Source organism: Nannospalax galili, unplaced genomic scaffold (genome assembly GCF_000622305.1).
Source record: "Nannospalax galili isolate Female #2095 unplaced genomic scaffold, S.galili_v1.0 scaffold191, whole genome shotgun sequence".
In the NCBI taxonomy this organism is placed as follows: Eukaryota; Metazoa; Chordata; class Mammalia; order Rodentia; family Spalacidae; genus Nannospalax; species Nannospalax galili.
This window is the reverse complement of record NW_008331484.1, coordinates 2,262,367-2,269,263: the sequence shown is the minus strand read 5'-3', so window position 1 is coordinate 2,269,263 and position 6,897 is coordinate 2,262,367. Positions and strand designations below refer to the sequence as shown.

General features: G+C 41.5%; 1 pseudogene; it reads left to right on the top strand.

The window, feature by feature from the left end:
* The first annotated feature begins 334 nt into the window (after positions 1 to 334).
* On the top strand, positions 335 to 1,375 carry LOC103726555 (annotated as a pseudogene).
* The last annotated feature ends 5,522 nt before the right edge of the window (positions 1,376 to 6,897 follow it).

Here is a 6,897-nt window from a genome sequence, read left to right as displayed (position 1 = left end):
TCTATACAATAATGCCTATGGAGTCTAATTTGTGTCCCCAAATGTCCTCCAGTGTGGGTCCATTCACTGGAATCTGGTTAACCTACAAAGAGACCCATCCTTGAAAGAGACTATCTAACCTCCTCCTAGCAGCCAACAGTTGCCCAAATTACTTAGGTTGTGTTAGGGTTTCTTGCCCACTTCCCCATGTCTATGCTGGTATTTGTCTAGTTTGAGGTTGTGTAGAATCTGGGAGTAGGAGAGCCAAAGTCTCCTTTTTCTCTAGTCACTCTTGGCTCCAAATCACTTGAAATATATGTTAATAAGACTTTGCTTGAGTGAGAATTTTTTTATCATGAACTGCATTTTTCAGCCAGCCTTAAAGAAAACAGCTAGCAATGTTGTCAACAAGACAGTTCCTTGTTCCATGAATCCCCATGTATTCACTGGGAATCACTACACTCTTATCAAGAAGTCTGATGTGGAGGCAATCTTCTCAAAGTATGGCAAAACTGTTGGTTGCTCTGTGCATCAGAGCTTTGCCCTCCTTTGGTATGTTTAGAAAAGAAATACCCAGACTGCAGCAGCAAGAAAGGGTGGCAGAATGGCTGCTGGCCAAGTGTCAGATATTATCTGGCTACAGAGCCAAAAGTGAACCAAGGAAAAGTAGGTATGAAAAGATCTGCAGTGGAGATGCATGGCTCCTCGTTTGATATGGAGTATGATTTGCAATCAGGTTTTTATGATAGGATGTGCAGGTACCCCGAACGTGTAGTTCACGCTGTGGTGCCCTCTACACACCTCACCTCACAAAGGAGCAAAAGTGGCTTCAGTTCTAAGAGTGGACAACAAGGATCTTCTTCTAAGTCTGGAAAGTTGAAAGGCGATGATCTTCAGGCCACTCAGAAGGTACTGACTCAAGTTAAACTCTACTATAAAGTCTGGAAAAATTTGAAAAATAACAAAACAAACAAGCAATAGAGAGAAGAATGAAAAGTCTGAAGACAGAGCAGCAGCCCTGTGGAGAAAGGCAAGACTAAGGAGAAGATGGAGTTTGAGGTAGGTGCAGATGACTGTGGATGAAGGGAACCTATTGGATGATGATGATGATGATGATGATGATGATGACGATGGTGATGGTGATGATGATGATGATGGTGGTGGTGGTGGTGGTGGTGGTGATGATGATGATGATGATGGTGATGGTGGTGGTGATGATGATGATGATGGTGATGGTGGTGGTGGTGATGATGATAATGATGATGGTGATGGTGGTGGTGGTGGTGGTAATGATGACGGAGGGGGTGACCAGCTGGAACTGATTAAGGATGATGAAAAAGAATTTGAGGAAGGAGAGGATGACAGAGATAGCACGAATAATGAGGATGACTATTAAGCACATAGTGTGGTTTGGAAATCTTACCCCACTGTTTCTTTACCTAGGCACTTCTCAGAAATAAAAATTATGACAAACTGGCCCTCCTACTACCCTGCTAAGAAATGGAAATAATCTAAATGTCCCTCAAATAATAATACAATGTGGGTACATTTAAACAATGGAGTCCTACTCAGCAGTAAAATAAAGATGAAATTATGAAATTTACAGGTAAGTGAATACAATGAGAGACTGTTATACTAAGTGAAGTAACATAAGCTCAGAAAAACAAGTTGCATATGTTCTTCATTTGCAGATCGTAGCACCAATCCCTTATTTATGAGTATATATTCTGATGTAACAGCAAGAGCCAGGAAAATGGAAAAGAAGTACAGAGGTGAAAGAAAGAAAGAGTCTCAAAGAAGGGGATAGTAGGGAACAGATGCTAACAGAGCAGAGGTAGGGAAAGTGGGAGTGTTCGGCTAGGTGGGGAGGAGGGAGGAACATGCAAGGGCTCACAGGAGTGAGGGAGGAGGGAACTCAGGAGAGGGAGAATGGTAGGAGGCTGGTATTATGGGGTGGGAAGAGGGTTTTAATAAGGAACTTTGGACTGAGGAGGGAGGAGGGAGGTTGAACAAGGGGAACTAGAGAGGAAATAAATGGAGCTTGGATGGCATGGGAAGCCAGAAGGAAATGTGTTGTCTCAGGAAACCACTGAGAAATACATATACCATGCTGGAAAATTAGTGCATATGTATACTTGAGCGCTGTATGGCAAGGAGCAGAGAGAGAGAGAGGTCCATTCAAGTGGTTTGTCAGAATAGTCCTAGAGGCTCTCCAAAATAACAGGCTATTGCTGGAGCCCTTGGTTATCTCCCAGAACTCAAAGGTAAGACCCTGTTGCTGAAGACAGGATACACTTTGGACACAAGACTTGGAGCAATGGAGCTGGAAATGACCTGGAGGCCATCTCCCTGAAGATTAGCTCTCATAGTTCTAGAAGATACTATGCAAGCTACTAAGGGAAAAATCAATCAGTGGTTCAACCAAGCACTAAAGTCAAATAACTGTAAAGATTGGCATAGCAAAATACCTCTATTGGTGCAGAGTAGTGACTCTCTTATCTGGGGAGTAATCAACAGCTATCTAATTGGATTTAAAGTCCTTTCAGTTGGAGTAGACTGATGGGTGGTACTGTAATTATAGTCAAATATACATGCTAGAAAGGTCATAAATCCTAGAGAAAACCTATCTTTGTCATAGCTCTAGACAAATGAAATTTCTTACCATATACTAAATATGGATGCTTATATTTATAAACACATATACATGCACTACTCGTCACAAAGGCTTCTTTTTGTTGCAGAGGCTATTGCTGAGCTCCACAACTGGTCACACACAGAGAGATGTGAGATCTGAAAGATGTCCAGTCCTAGGAGACATATCTACAGTAGAACCTCCACACTTAAGACTCATGGAGCATAACAGACCAGGGGGTGAGAGAATATTAGTGCATCCCTCAACTCTCACCACCAAAGCTTCCTTATACAATAAAGTGTGATCCACACAGGAGGTCACACCTGGCTAAGTTTTAGAGAATAAGAGACTTCAGAGTGTATGTCCCTGAATAGACTCCTATATTAAACCTCACCCACCCAAGGCTCAGGAAGCACTGCAGAAGAGGGGGCAGAAAGACTGTAAGAGCCAGGGTTGGTCAGTGAACACAAGGAAACAGAGGTTTTCATGCCAAAGGAAGCTTGGTCATGTGGACTCATGATAATGGTGGCATCTAGCACAAGACCCATGCCAACTCAATCAGAGAAGGGCCCAGAGTGGAGGAAGGGAAATGGCTGGTGGGCTGACCCTAGCCTGGGAACAGTTGGAGACTGATTACTGCTGGGTGAGGGAGAGTAGATCTTTCTTACGATGTCTAAATAGGCTGACTAGAGTCCAGTGGATGAACTTTCACCAACGACATCTGGGTACACATGCTTGACTGCATAGGACTTACCATGTATGGTAGAATGCATGAGGCCCGGTGGGGGGTGTGAGGGCATGGATGGAGGAGGTGGTCTAAATTTGATTAAGAACTATTGCATGAAATGTACAAAAGCTCAATAAAAAGTATTTAAAGAAATCAAAATTGCACCAGACCCTCTTCACTGGCACCTTCAGCACATTCTCACTGTTCTTCTCCTTGACCTTTCCCTGTTCATTAATTCATATCACCCTGCGCCTAGTTCCATTTCTGTTCACTTCCTTTGCTGCTCCTTGAGCAGTTTTTCTATGTCTTACCCTGTAATTTTGGGTGTTTTATTTTATCCCTAGTGTTTATTTATTTATTTATTTTTTTTTTTTGTCTTTTTGATATAGGGTCTCTCTGTAGCTCCAGCTGCCTGGAACTCACTCTGTAGTCCGGGCTGGCCTCAAACTCACAGAGATCCGCCTGCCTCTCCTCCCAAGTGAATTTTTGCTTTTAATTTTGATACTTCTTTATGACTTAACTATAAAAAGTTGTATGATTTTTATCAGCTGCCTCCAAAATAATCACTTGTTATGCGGGGAGTACGATTCTTTTTCCATTCATATGGTTTCAGTAGTTGCTTCCCCAACTGCAAATGCAATCTCATTTAATTGTAACCCCAAAAGCAGCTTTGAGTTACATGTGCGTTTTCCCTCACGTGAGTGGGGCTGTTCAAACACAAATGTGAACATGTATTTTTGTGAACGAGAGTTTGCATGTCAAATGCATCTTCTAGAAAAATGCTGTACTAGCCTTAATACTTGTTTTCTGAAGTTGATACTGTGGGTTATTTTTGTGAACAGTGTGATGTTTTTGAACCTTTTTTTCTCAGCATAAACAAGTCCTTATTAAACTAAGAATTTGGAGGAGAATAAAAAAGAATCTATTGTTTCTGGTCACCTGAGTCTGAAAAATCATCTGTGACTACCAGGAGACTAGTACCACTGAAATGAAACCTTTGCTTTAGTAAGACAATGGAAGTTGATTCCCTGGCACTGAAAAAATAAGCTGTAATTAATAAAAGCCCAGCATCACTGAAGCAAAGTCTAGGAAGTATTTCCTTCAGTATCAGCACACAGAAGCTGTGGTCCAGGTTCCAAGGCTGCAGCTTAAACTGACTGTCAAACTTGACAATGCGTAAGAGTCTCCCACGTGGTACTGGTTTTAAAGGCATGGAGCGGTTATGTAGTCCACCTGAGGTGTGGCAGGATTGGAGTCTCCACAGAGAGGCCCTGTGAGGCCACTGGTAAAGTTGAGATCTCAGAGTGGAGATCCCAGGATTAAAGAGGTCATGGAGAGAAACTAAGGTTTGGTGCTGTGAGACAGAGTTTCTGAAAAGAGGCCAAGAGAGGCCACTGGTGAAGGTTCAGCCTCAGTTCCAATGGAGACCCCAGGACCATCAGATGACCACCAAGCACAGTTGGCAGAGATGGTGTGAAGCCAGCCTGAACTTAAGAAACAGGATGTGTGTGTTATGGACGACAGAGCCTGAGAACCTGGACTGCTCAAACCCTTTGCAGTCCAGAAGCTCATGAGTGAAGTCCCAGGTGTTGGGCATTGAGTTTTTCACACTGTTGGGTTTGGAAGTTTGCTTTTATTTTAACTGTGCCCTAGTTCTTCTTCTTGAAATAAGAAAACATAACATCTTTTTTATTTTATAAAAGCCCGCAGTTAAGAGACGTTGGATTTCTAAGAAAATTTGACTTTTAAATTGGTGGAATTTTTAAAGACTGTGGGACTTTTAAAGTGGTACTCTCTTTTATATTGAGATATTAACATTAGGTCTTTGGGACAAAAAAGGAGGGAAAGGTTGTGGCTTAAGATGATATGTTTCTGTGTCAAGTTGGTAGGAAGTGGAATCTCCTAGCTAGAATTTGACAGAGCCCAGAGTTATCTGAGTAGTCTGCAGTACATTTCTTGATTGCTCACTAATGTAGGAGGACCTAACCCATTCTGGAGAGTGACATCCCTAGGTAGATGGGCCTTGGCCAAATAAGGGAGGTAGCTGAACAAAAGCCTCTGAGAACAAGCAGCAAGCATTGCCTCCCGCCCCCCATGGTTTCTGCTTCAATCCTCCGTCTTGATTTCCTGTGTTGGCTTCCTTCGGTGATAGAATGCAATCTGTAAAAGGAAATAAACCCCTTCCTCCCAAGTTGCTTTTGGTCATGATCTTTATCCCAGCAACAGGAAAGCAAACTCAGGGCAGGCATTCTTAGGAAGAACTTTAAAAATCAATTCGTTCTACAATATTGCTATATTATGTGCATGGATTGCCAAGTAATTTTGTCTTCAGATTATACCATTTTCTCTTAAGCATGCCCATGGTGTGGTACTTGGTTTAAGGAATAGATATAAGCATGTCTATGATGAAAAATATATGTCTAGAATGTTTATATAGATAAATAAAATTTAAGGTATTTGTATTCTTACAACTTATTTTCAATAAATGAAAGAGATAAGACATAGCATAAATGGGTAACATATCAATCATTCAATAGTGATGACTGAAAGACAATTCAGAGCAGGAAGGGGAAATATGAAATAAAGACAGAATATAATTTTAAGTTAAATGAATTGAGAAAGTCTTACACAGGAGGTGTACTTTTAAGCACAAGAATAAAATGAAGGGTGCAGGCAAGGGTCCAAACAATGGGAGCTACAAGCGCAAAAAGAGGCCACAAGTGGGTCTGGAGAGATGGCTCAGTGGTGAAGAGCACCGACTGCTCTTGCAGAGGATCTGCATTTGACTCCCAGTAACCACTTGAGGGTTAACAATGGTCTGTAACCCGACACCCTCTTCTGACCCCCACAGGCATTGCAAGTCATGGGCACACCTACCTACATGCAAGCAATACACTCATACACATTAAATAACAATAATAAATAAAATACTGAAAAGGAGGCCACAGAGGTGTGAACCTGGGCTATCTGGGGACAGAAAGGTGGTTATTTGAAAAAATAGCAGTAGGAATCAGAGAGGTAGAGGAAGAAAAGGTGAGGTGCAGTAAATGGTGAGGATCATATAGGTCTTGGACAGGAATTTGGCTTTTATTCTGAGCAAGATGTCATCTGAAAGAGTCAAGTAATTAAATGCCATGATCTGACTTACATTTTAAAAGGATGGCTTTACCTGTTATGTTGAAAAGAGATTACACTGTAAGGAAAATATAGACACATATAGGAGACTCTTGTGTGATGTTGATGGGAGGGGATGGTGGCTTTGAAGTCAAAGAATGGTCAAATTATGAATGTATAGTCAAACTAATACACCAATAGGCCACACAGGGCATTTGAGAGAAAGGAGTCAAGGATTACACAAAAGTTAATGGTCACATCAATTAAAGAAATCATGTTCTATTAATCTGAATTGGGAAATAATAAAAGGACAGGCCAGACTTGGCAGTAGTAATATCATTAGTTCAGTCTGGGCCATGCTAAATTTGAAATACATCCTCGACATTCAAGTGAAAATATTAAGTAAGCTGTAAGATATATGAGTCTGAGACTCAAGGAAAAGGTC